Below are 11,748 nucleotides of genomic sequence, written 5' to 3'. Positions count from 1 at the left end.
TAGCTAACATTGAGCACTAAACATTACGCGAGCTAGTGTTGCTTTTCTGTTAGAGCCGCTTCAAAGAAAGCGTCACTAACACCGGCTAACAGCAGCCATCATCAGCAAAACCATCAGCGCTTACCGACAGTAAAGTTAAGGACATCTCCAACACCTCATCTCAGCATCACTGTCGTTGGACAGACGTCAGCTTCACTGACTCACTGACTTGGACTACTTTCACAAGGTTTTACAGCCTCCATTAAAGTAAATAAACATGGACATTAGCTGAGGTAAACAGCAGACTAAGAGCCTGCACTCACTACAGGTGAGCCCAGAGCTGTTTGTACTAAAGTCGCCCCTGTATCTAGGATTACGCACTTGAACTGGGAGAGGTAAGAAAATAAACACGATAAACTTACATCTACTGGTAAGATTTTACACTGTAACTATAAACTGTGGTTAGCTAAAAAATAACATTTTTTTTAAGTCATTAATATGCTGATTTTTGGCACAGATCCTGTGTAGAGGGCTAGTTAGCTAACCAGAAATTGTCCTAATTATTGTCTTATAACGTTACTTATAACTGATTGATAGGGGCTGACATAATTATTCAACAATCAAAGCATTAAAACATTTTTTAGTGATCAGGTTTTGCCTGTGTGTGTGTGTGTGTGTGTGTGTGTGTGTGTGTGTGTGTGTGTGTGTGTGTGTGTGTGGCTGTCATAGTAAAAACACAATGCACGTTAATCCAAAATACTGGAAATATTAGTGTCAGTATTAGCCAGATTGCTTATTGTATAGCAGTTTAGGGTTTTTGAATTGAACTGAACTGCCCATATGGAAAAGATATATATAAATCTTATAAAGTTTGAATCTGTCTTGTGTGAAACTCGTATGAAAAGCATATAAGAGTGAAAACGGATATAAGATCCCTTGAAAAATTATATAATGAAACTTGTATGTTTTGGATACTTACTAAAACAATGTATGAAAGTAATGAAAAAGTGGCCACTTTCATGAGTAATCACATATAAGTTTTTACTATTTCTTTTCCATATGGGTGAGTATCAAGTTGCTCAAAAAGTGCATGAAAATTTAAGAGTTTATAGTAGAGCAGGGTGATATGACCAAAAATATTTAACACGATATACATTTGAAAATTTGCGATAAAGATATAACTGACGATATAATTGACACTAGACATTATTAGTGCAAAAAAAACCCCCATCAATGTATTTTCACTTAAACAAGCAGCTGTTTTTTATGTGCATTAAAGTTATATAAAGTTATATAAAGTTATATAAAATGTAATGTAAACCAAAAGGCATTTCCAGTGGAAACTGGCCGACATATCCTCAGCATAACCATGTATAATATCCACAAAACTTAAAAAGAGGTTATACACACACAATACGGTAACATTATGTTGAAGCACAGTAAGTATCACTCCGCGAGGCTCCTGCCTACGATAGCCGTAATGCGCCGACAATCCATCAAGCGGTGTGGGTTCGTAGCTTAGCAAAGTCGTACTGAAACATTTGACAGATTTTCGAGCGCCGTGTACGAGATAAAATCGTTTCCAGGTCAGTAAACACAACCAGAGTTCATACATAAGGCACAAGGGATTATAAGGGACACTGTCGATTTTCAGAGAAATCAAAGGACTGATTTTAAGTGTGACGTATTTTCCAAAAAACACGGTAATAACGACGGCCCGCTAGCATGCTCTACCAAAAATAGTGCTTTGTTGTGTATCTGACGGACGAAAGCTAAACCAGTTCCACCACTGAAGCTGCAACATTTTTACAAACCAGTTCTGGTTCATCTGTTTCATTTAACGATCCGCTTTCGCCCTTCTCATTCTCCGCCATGCTTTTTCCGCTATGTGCATATGTAAACAAAGGCACTGAGCATGCGCGTTTTGCCCATATTCTATCGCGATATTTCATTTTCTTATCGTTGCCCAACATTATACCGGTATTACCGTGAACGGTATGATATGGCCCAGCCCTAGTTTATAGTTTAAAATTAAAAACTAAGTATAAATCATAAATACAAGAACAGGAATCATTTTATGCTTTTAGAGGTCAGTCCTTCAAACATTAAGCTACTAAAGACTTTCTTTAACCTTTGATCTGCTCTTTCTTTCAATAATCTATTGAATTATTCAAGTCTTTTTTTCCCATTTGGATGTTTTAGTAAAAAAATGTCCACAGTTTTACTTGCAGTAAAGGAGGAATTAACACACTTACCTAAAACATAACTTGCAGCACCTCAGAAGGATGAAAGCTTTCACATACACCCACGCACACACCCACACTGTGTAGACAGAGAGTTAATAGGCAGGTCGTTCTGTTTATAACTCTCCTTGCCACCGGTGCTGTTAGGCTCATAAGTTATTAATACAAATCGATGCCGCGAGTTCTTCTTGTTACTGTAAGTGAGCTGTGTTGGTTAAGCTGCTGGCCTTTTTGCCTCGGTTTGAATATATCTTACTTTGTAATAGTAGTTGGAATATTTAAAATGTCTATTACCACCCAACGTCACACTCATTTACACCGGCTGACAGATTCCAGTTCTTGTTTCTGACCTCACTGCACTTACATGCAGGGCCTGTCCCAGCTGACTCTGAGTTAGAGGCTTAATAGTACGAGGTGTGTCACTGATTTACCAGTCTGGTCACAGCTGGTCCATCACACTGCTGATATATAAACAGAATTTCAAATGTTTAAACATACTTTAAAACAAAATATATATGAAGATCAATAAAATAAAACACTAAACTACTGCTAACTGTGAAAATATAAAATGCCAGCGCCTAAAACAGTGAAATTCAAAAATCAGTTTCTTTCTTTCTTTGGAGAGTTAGGAAAAGAGAGTAAAAAGCATAAGCAGTAGACGTATGCTTATAAAACTGTTGTCTAAGCTTAAAATATGCAAGCAATGCTAATTCCTGACACATTGGGCAGCACAGAGCATGACCTTATTATCTTCTCTTGAAATGAACAGGTGAGAAGTGCAGAAATGTCCAGCAGCTGTGCTGGGCTGACCTCATCACTGTGAGAATGTAATATTCTGAAAGCTTGACAGAGGTGCTGCAATTACGTTCACCTCCATACAAAGAAAACAAGCTGTTTTAGGAAGACGACTGTAGTAATATGGGTCATATATGATGCCACCTGACTGACAACATGGGCCTTTGTTCCAGACGTAAATATTTACTGAAAATAAATCCACATCTGCTTTGACTTGTCCACTGCGCTGCATATCAAGCAGTGCTGTTATTATAAAGGTGGGTTTACCTTCAAAAAATTTAAAATGATTCGTCCCTCTGAAAACAACTGAAGCTGCAGAAAAGCAGCCAGTAGGGGGGAAGGGGATAAAACCACATCAGTGTGCACAAAATAATATTCATGTGTGGCTGCCAGCGTGTTTGGATAATGAATTCAACATTTAGATGAAACAGAATAGGAAAATGGGCAAAACACAAAAGAGGAAAACAAGTGTTTTGATCCATGAATGTGGGATGAGTACAGGCTTCGTGTGACATTTTTAAAACTTTTATTTTAATACATATTTTATTTTCATATTTTTTGATTATTTTGTTGACTATTTATTATTTTGTCACGTGTGAATTGATGATGTGCTGTAAGGTTCTGTTTCATTATGCTCAGTTTGTGTTGTGTTGATGTTTGTTATGCAGCGCTGCTCCACCCAGATCCTGGCTGTGTAAATGTTTATCCGCATGAATTTTCTCAGTCAGTCGGATTTTTCAATTATTATAATAAAATGCACAGATTCCTGATACTTCAGCAAAAATTTTTATTTTGACTTTCTCATAAGCAAATCTGATAGTTTCTTTCAGTAACTTTATCACATTGTAGTACAAAGCAGCTTTTTTGGATAAACTTCTGTCATGAAAAAGATCACATAGAGTCATACTGAGTATAAAGCTCTGTGTGCTGCTCTCTTCCTCCCTCTGTTTTCAGTTCCTTCATGCTTTGCATTTGAAAAAGTTGAGTCAGTAAAATAAATATATAATCCCCTTCATGTCAGGGTCAAAGTCCACCTCTGACAGAACTCGATCAAAGGAAGAGGACCGCTCTGAGTTTGAGTGAAACACTTGTGGTTTAAAGTCAAACTCAGAGCAAAAGGTGGAAATCATTTGCTTTGTTTTTAGTCACTAGCCGCTGCTGGGCGAAGAGAGGAAAGTAGGAAACGGCTTCTTTTTTCATTCTACATCAATTTATTTAGTCTCAGAACAAAACAAAAGAACAGGTATTAGTTTGTTCTGTGGTGAAAACAGAACATTGCTGGTGTTTAGTCACTTTATATGAGCTGATGCTATGCTGAACTATGTCCTTTAGCTATGGTACAAAAGCACTGGTTATAAGAACAAGTGTGTCCTCCAGTGGCTCACAGGAGCCTCTGACACGCAGTTGGTCACCCGACTCTAGAACTTGATTTTCCAAGTCTCATCTCACATAGGTCTGTATCCAACCAGTGTCATGGCATAAACTTAAAAAAAGGAATAATTGTATATAACACTAGCACAGTGACACAGTCATGTCACTGTGAGGTATTCTGTACATCTGTGGTTCCCTCTAGTGGTTTGATAAGTGAAGTTCCGTCTCATCAGACCAGCAGGAAAACATCTGAGACACACTGGATGCAGAGCTTTCAATCTGCAGCAGCTGCTGGACTCATCCATGAATGCAGAAGGAGCAGAGAAGGAAAGGGTCCTTTGGGAATTCCCTCGGGAATTTTTAATGTGCTGGGCTACATTATCTCTGTAATACCAGTTTTAAACACCAGATGTCAGCGATAGATCCCTGTATGTGTATTTCCAAATCTGAATGGGTCCAAATCCATGGCTATAGTGTTTTTTATATACAGCCATGACAAATACCTTTATAAAATGAGCCTTTAAGAAGAATAAAAGTAAAAAGACCGGATCGGATCATTTAGCACAGTGTATCCTGAGTGATTGTGATAACTGGCCTCTACATTTATGGTATCCTCAGTTCTTAGCACAATTGGAAAGGCACATGGCATTTATTTTTCACACTTCTTCTCAGCAGATTTCAGTAACTCAGTACATCAGAAAGTAATAAGTAAGAAATAAGCTAACGCAGAGATGGACAAACGCCAGGAGAGAAAGATGTAAGGTTATTTTGAAAGTGAGTGGATCAGCAAATGATGTTTGCATCAGATCTCATTTTAGTTTCTTTCTGTTTCTTTTCTGTGATCAGACATTAGATCTGTCCTTCACTTATGTAAAATGATCTGGTTATTTCATGTTGAAACTGAACAGACTAACCTGGGATGTTTAGCATTATGGAAGTTTACATCAGTGGACTATGTTGGAATGGTTCAGGGCCTGTTATTTGATGGTCACTGTTAGGTTAGATGGCAGGGATTATTTAGTATTTAAGCTGATGAAAAATAATAGTCCACATACCGAAGGGGAGCATTTTTCTGAAGAAAATAAGTATTTTTATTTTGATAATTTATGTACAATTTGCTGGCAAAATGGGATGAATATAACTCAGGAGGTAGAGGAGGTCATTTACTAATTGGAAGGAAGGTTGTTGGTTTGATTCCTGCATGCCTAAGTATCCTCGGGAAAGATAGTGAACCCCAAGTTGCTCTCTGATGTTTTCATTTGAATGTAACCGTGTGTTTGACACTAGATCAATCAATCAATCAATTAAGGCTTTATTCGCCACATGCAGGTTGTGTCACGGCGAGTGAGGTGAGCCGTGTGGAGGCAATGAAGGAGGATCCAAACGCAGGCAGTCGTGAAGGTGTGAAGGTGGTTTATTGAGCATGAAAGTAAATACAAACGGCAAAGGGAGCTATGACTAACTAGACTGGGAACAAACTAACTACAGAACACGAACCTGAACATGAGCAGAAACACTTGGCGGTTGACAGCAGGGAAACACACAGATGACGCAGGGTGGAATACACAGACGGACCAGCAACTACAATGACGGCAGACATGACTTAAATACACAGAGAATCACAGGGGAATTACACACAGGTGGTGGACACAGCTGGGAATAATCAACAAGACGAGACAAAGGTAAAACTGAACACACTCACATGAGACGCAGACCATCACAATAAAACAGGAACAAGCAACCATCACACTAAGACACAAACTCGACATAGAGAGACAGGCAGAAAATGGCACATGGAGCTAGACAAATACTAAGCAGACACAACTGAAGAACAAATCCTAAACACCACAGAAACATGAAACTCAAATAATAAACATCATCATAATCAACACTACCAGAGAACAAGAAAACAATCCCTGATGCAAACTAAAACCAAAACATAATAAAACTCAAACTACTGGGTCCGACGGACCCAGAACCGTGACAGGTTGCCCTGTAGTGAAATGGGACACCGCCCCCCCGACCATACATACACAACACAGACATCACATGGGGTTACAGGTCGGAGATCCCAAGAGGGAGCAAGCATTGAAGGCGTTTGGAAAGGGAGGGGGGATGAGTGTCTGCATATCAGTGTATGTGTGTGTCTGCGTGTCCATAGTTCAGCTGAGACAGTGTCCTTCGCCCTGCCAGGCTAAGTAAACAGTCTTCCAGCCAACCCAGGTGGCCTTGCATGGAATGGGAAGGAACAGACTCAACACAGTCGTTATCAGGGAGTTTTTGTTCAGCTCCAGCCTTGAGCCCACAGCTGGCGCCGAAGGGGTAGCCGCATTATGATGGTGGTTTTTCTTTTACAAACAACTCGTGAGAATTTCAAGCTGTTTTTAACACTCCGACACTGGTCTCTCCATCTCCCGTTGGATAGCTGCCAGTTTCTCCATGATGTTATTAACTTTCAATTCCGTGGTCTTGTCAGTCTTTTGCTCACAGAGCACATTCTGAGACCTCACGACCGCAGCCAACTGATCCACGATGTAATCCAACTTCCGCCCCGAAGTGTTGTTCCGGGTGGATTCTTCCCCAATGTACTCCAATATACGCTCAGAGGTATTATTCTGAGTATTTACTGCAGCCATAAGCACCTCCAAGCTCTTAACCATGCTGCATTTAGTTAGCCCTTTCTGAGAAGCCGCACCTCGTCCCATCGTTTCAATCCCAGCAGGCAGCCTTGTGGGGATTTGAACAGCCGGTTCTGCGTTCTTAATTCTCCGATAAGCCAGGGCCAAGCCAGCTCCGATCAACAAGAACCCTGTTATCATGGTTCCGAATAGGTAGATATCTTCAGTGTCCTCGATCGACAGTCCCGCCAGGCACACGATCCTCCATTTCTGCCACCCGTCCATCGTGTATCCGGCAGGGAAAGTCCCTCCAGGGCACTCGGGCTCTCCCCTTTCTCAGACTTCTCGTTGAGAAAAGGGTGTCAGTAGCATTCAGAGACCAGTTGATCAAATCCATAATTCTCTTTTAGGATTTTTAGACACAGACTGTGAGACAGTGTGCCAGGGAAGTGAAAAAAAAGCACGAGACAAGACAAGGACATAAGAAGCTAAGCAGGGAAGATAAGGGAGAGGAGAGGAGAAAAGTGCGACCCCCTTTGCTGAGAGCCAAACAAGAAGATGGAACTCAGTTAGACATAGAAAGAAGAGCTTGTGTGAAAGCGTGAATGGAGCAGGTTGTAAAAAATGCTTTGAGTAAGATCCAGTCCAGGGTTACCAGTAATACAGTTGTATGTGTAGTTAATGGCTTCCTTTGTTGAATAAATGCTTCTAAAACAGTTAACCTCATCGTCTGCTCATAGTTCTTCAGCCAGGAATGAGCTACAGTAGACTCTGAGCATATTTAAAAGAGTAAAAGTCAGCACGACAGCATGTTTTAATGTGGCCGAATTTGTCTTTCTAAACAGTGGAAACAACCCACTGTGTGCCCAACTCACGTTTGACCACTAGGTGGTGACAGAGATCTTTTAGTGGTGTTAGAAACTAGAACTTCAATTGTAGACTATAACCTATCGCTGTATGTTTAATAGAAAAATGAGGGGGGTTTGGTTTCTATTTTAAGAGCACTGTCTGTCATAGTAGCTTGACTATAAACCTCTGCCTTCCTCGCATTTGTTTCTGCATGTTAAAGGATCATCTCTTCTTTAGTTTGTCTGATGTTTGGTGGGTTTTGTTGGATAGCTGTGACAGGTGAGGGGGCGTCACTGATCTGAAATACCCCCTTCTTAACCCGTTCCACTCTCAGACATACCTACATCCATCACTCTCCCTGGCATGCTGACACGCCCCCTCTCCATCTATTGTGGATATGTGCATTTGTGTGGGTGGGCCCACTGTTCTTTCCTTATGGAAATTGGAAAATATACATTCATATGTATGCACTCTCTGCACCAGCACTATTAATGTTTTATGCAACGTTTAAATTAAGTGAAGGACAAGACATAATAGCTGCAGCTTGAATGGAGGAACGAGTCGCTTTTAGCCTTGAGTGACTCTTCCACTTTAGTCACTCTAACAGACTTTTAAAGCTTTTTATTCATTCTGAGAGAGCGGCTGCAATTAAAATGTAGTTAGCCACAGTATCCTGAAAAGGATGCCATGACGTTTTGAGTTCAGTCTACTTGCCGGTCTTTGTTAAAGTCAAAGAAAATACAGTCTACATTTTGGAAGGTTCTAACTTCTCAACAATAGGATGTAGAGTCGCTGCTGCACCTGAAAGTTAAATCTCAAAGATGGAGGGTAAAAAGATACTATATGTTCACATGCCAGTACAGACTCTTCTATAGCTCAAATTAATTTAGACTTCCAGTGAGTACGCATCTTTTCCAGTAGAGGTAGAGAAACAGAGAAGAAAACAAGTGCTGTGATTCTCCACCTGTAAACACGTCCTGTCTCTGTGCAGATGTGCTCATAGTGCGTCTCCCTTCAGCACGTTCTCACTAACAGTTCGGGCAACAGGAAATAGAAGACATGAGAGGAATGGCAGAATATTGCTCTTCACATTTGGCTTGTTTTTCTAATGTGCGAGATGCACATCATAACATAATTTGCTATAGGTGAGCAGCATCTGGTATCAGTGAGCACTTTGGGGAGATTGGATGTGATCCAGGAGTGTCCCTCCCCTCTCCTCGTCCGCTTTCATTTTCTCTCTTTTCGCTCTCCTCTGCAGCCGTCCCACTTGCAGGTCTTTTACCTTTCTAAATATATCTTTGCCCTGAGCATTTTGCCTTCCCACCTCCACTGTGCATTGATTCTCTTCTAGCATTGATCTGAAATCCACTATCTGTGTGTGACCGTGTGGGTTTAAGCATGAGCGCCTCTCCAATTGCGTGGAGGTGTGTATGCAGATCCACAAACATTATGAGAATGTGTGCTCCAGATTTAGCGAATTGATTTTTTTCCTTTTCCTTTTTTTGGGCTTTTTTTTTTGACCTAGTGTCCCTTTAGTTCTGCTCTCGAGTTCTAAAATGTAAATGTCTCTGACAGAGTCTTTAGACTTTGACAGCTGTGCTCTTCTTTGAGCAGGACACTGCTTTGAATCAGGGCGTGCATTCTACACATGAACCTCCCAAATCACAATAGCTCCTTTGCTTAGCATATGAAAAGAGCAACTGAAACCAAAATGCCTTTTATCTCTCAGTCAAATCCTGTTTCTCCTCCTGTTTTAATTAAAATATTTGTCATTTGAAGCACAGACCGAATTTATATCCAAGTCAGTTCACCAGGATATGAAACTGTTCCACTCTAGTGTTTTTACAGAGCTAAATAATGACAGTGTGAAGGTGGCTACATCATCCTTTGCAGCAACCCTTTCTCCAGGTCAGGCTGAAGTAATGAAACAGTCACAAAGCGCTCACAGTACCTGTGAATCCCACTCCAGCCAGACTTCAGTTTTATTGTGGCGTGGTGCAAAAAAGAAAAGAAAAGAAAAGAAAAAGAGAGCCTGTCCCTGTGCGTTTGCAAGGAGGCCGCCACTGATGGATTAAAAAAGACATGGGTGGAGAAGGGGAAGGATTTGCCTGCTCACTGCTTGGCTACTTGGGGGTATCGCACAGCCACAAGCTGAAATTCATTTTTCCCCCTCACACAGTTCCCATCACAGTTTTGTCAGAGAGGCAATCGATGCCCAGGCACTATAGTTCTGATATATGCTGCTGCCAGTGGGGCATGATGTATGCTTGCTGTCCCGTGGACGGGCTGTGTGCAACTTCTGCTACTCCCGAGTGAGTAAAGCCATTAGAGGAATCAAATTAAAATGTTTTCAATTTTAGAGTACATCTGTACTTTATTAAAGTATTTCTGGGTTTCTGTGTATATGTTATACTTTATACTTATATTTTCTAATGCAAATATTGTACTTTGTACTCAGTAGTTCTTATTGTGCTTTAGTAACTTGATGATTTGATGCAGACACTAGTCCCCCTCTTTCTGTGCCAGCCCATTTTAAAAACATCTTCAAACATCTCTGTGACACACTCATGGTGGTGTTTAACATTTCATACGTCCTTCATCTTCAGTTCACCTGGCGGCTCAGCACAGTGTGCATATCAGCTCTCATTTATTGTGTCTGGGGAAGAAAACTCTTGCTAGCGTTCTGTTTTCTCAATGAACAACAAAGCTTCCATAGAAATACGACGCTGTGGTTATGGTTCCATCATTAGCTCCTGGTGTCTGAGCAGGAGGTAACAGTGTCAGGACATAATGGTGTCTTTGTTAACTCTGACAGCTGTTAATTTCAGGCTGGCTTTGAAACTTCAAGGGATGTATTTAAAATGTCACATAATCAATAAAGCGTGCATAAATCACAGCACAGCACAGCATGCATCAGAACGTCTGCAGGAAACTGAACTGAAAACATTAAATTAAGCATAAAAGAAACAAGCATTCTCTTCTGAGGGTTGCTGTGCAGCAAGAACAAGGTCTGAGTGAGCAACACAAACCTTTCTGATGTGTGTCTGTGTAAGTGTGACAGAGAAATTTATATAGATATATGTTGGGTTTTCTTCCTCCTTTTTCTATTTTTAACCTTAAAATAGTGCAAAATGGAAAGACCCCTATTCTGTGTAATAACTGTCCTTTTGATAACAAATATTTATTTGCTAATTTGTAATCTGAAATCCTGTTATCTGAATTAGTATACTCACAATCTGATAACTTCCAGTCAAAGTAAGTGATACAACGAGCAGAGAAATAATCTAATGTGAGCTAATTTACAGACTGCAGTTATCATGTCCAAGCATCAACCATTATTTGAAGGGATTCAACATAAAAACTGTGAATCTCTTTATCATCTAGCCAGTCATCTCTCTTCCTACACTGATGTATTTGCTGGAACTGGAATTTCCTTTTGGGTGATTGGATTATTCCAGCCGGTCAGGTACTTCATCAGGCTTGTTACTTGATGAACTGAGACTGCTGTTATTCCTTAGAAGTGATCATAGAAGTTTTTACTCAGCGACTTATAGTTTCACTAATTTCTTTTGTCATCAGTAGATGCCTTTTCAGAATTAATAGTACAGAACTCAATAGAGTGTCCATATGAAAGGTGAATGTAAGGTGATGGGCCACAGTGGATCTCCAGCGTCAGAGTGTCAGTATCTTCGGAGCTGCACAAAGGTCCCCTGATTAGCTGCTTTGGAACGAGGTGATTAACCTGTTGCTCCAATTTGTGATAATTAAAACATTCATAATGTTTTTAATACTCCCCTAACCAGTAATTCTTTGTGATTCTTTTGCTCCTTTGTGATTCTTTTTGCCCATTGTCATTATTAGAGATGTTTTACTATTGAGTGACAATAGTATTG

The 11,748-nt window shown here is 40.3% G+C and overlaps 1 protein-coding gene across 1 annotated transcript in view; it reads left to right on the top strand.

Moving 5' to 3' along the window:
- Positions 1 to 354: 354 nt before the first annotated feature.
- robo3 (roundabout, axon guidance receptor, homolog 3) overlaps positions 355 to 11,748 on the top strand; it is a 159,034-nt gene continuing 147,640 nt past the window's right edge. The window contains exon 1 of the mRNA XM_082549192.1: positions 355 to 374. The gene's annotated coding sequence lies outside the window, so the exon portion shown is untranslated. The remainder of the gene's footprint in view (positions 375 to 11,748) is intronic.

This window comes from Aulonocara stuartgranti (assembly GCF_965226115.1).
Source record: "Aulonocara stuartgranti genome assembly, chromosome: 10".
Lineage (NCBI taxonomy): Eukaryota > Metazoa > Chordata > Actinopteri > Cichliformes > Cichlidae > Aulonocara > Aulonocara stuartgranti.
This window is presented reverse-complemented; position numbering and strand designations above follow the sequence as displayed.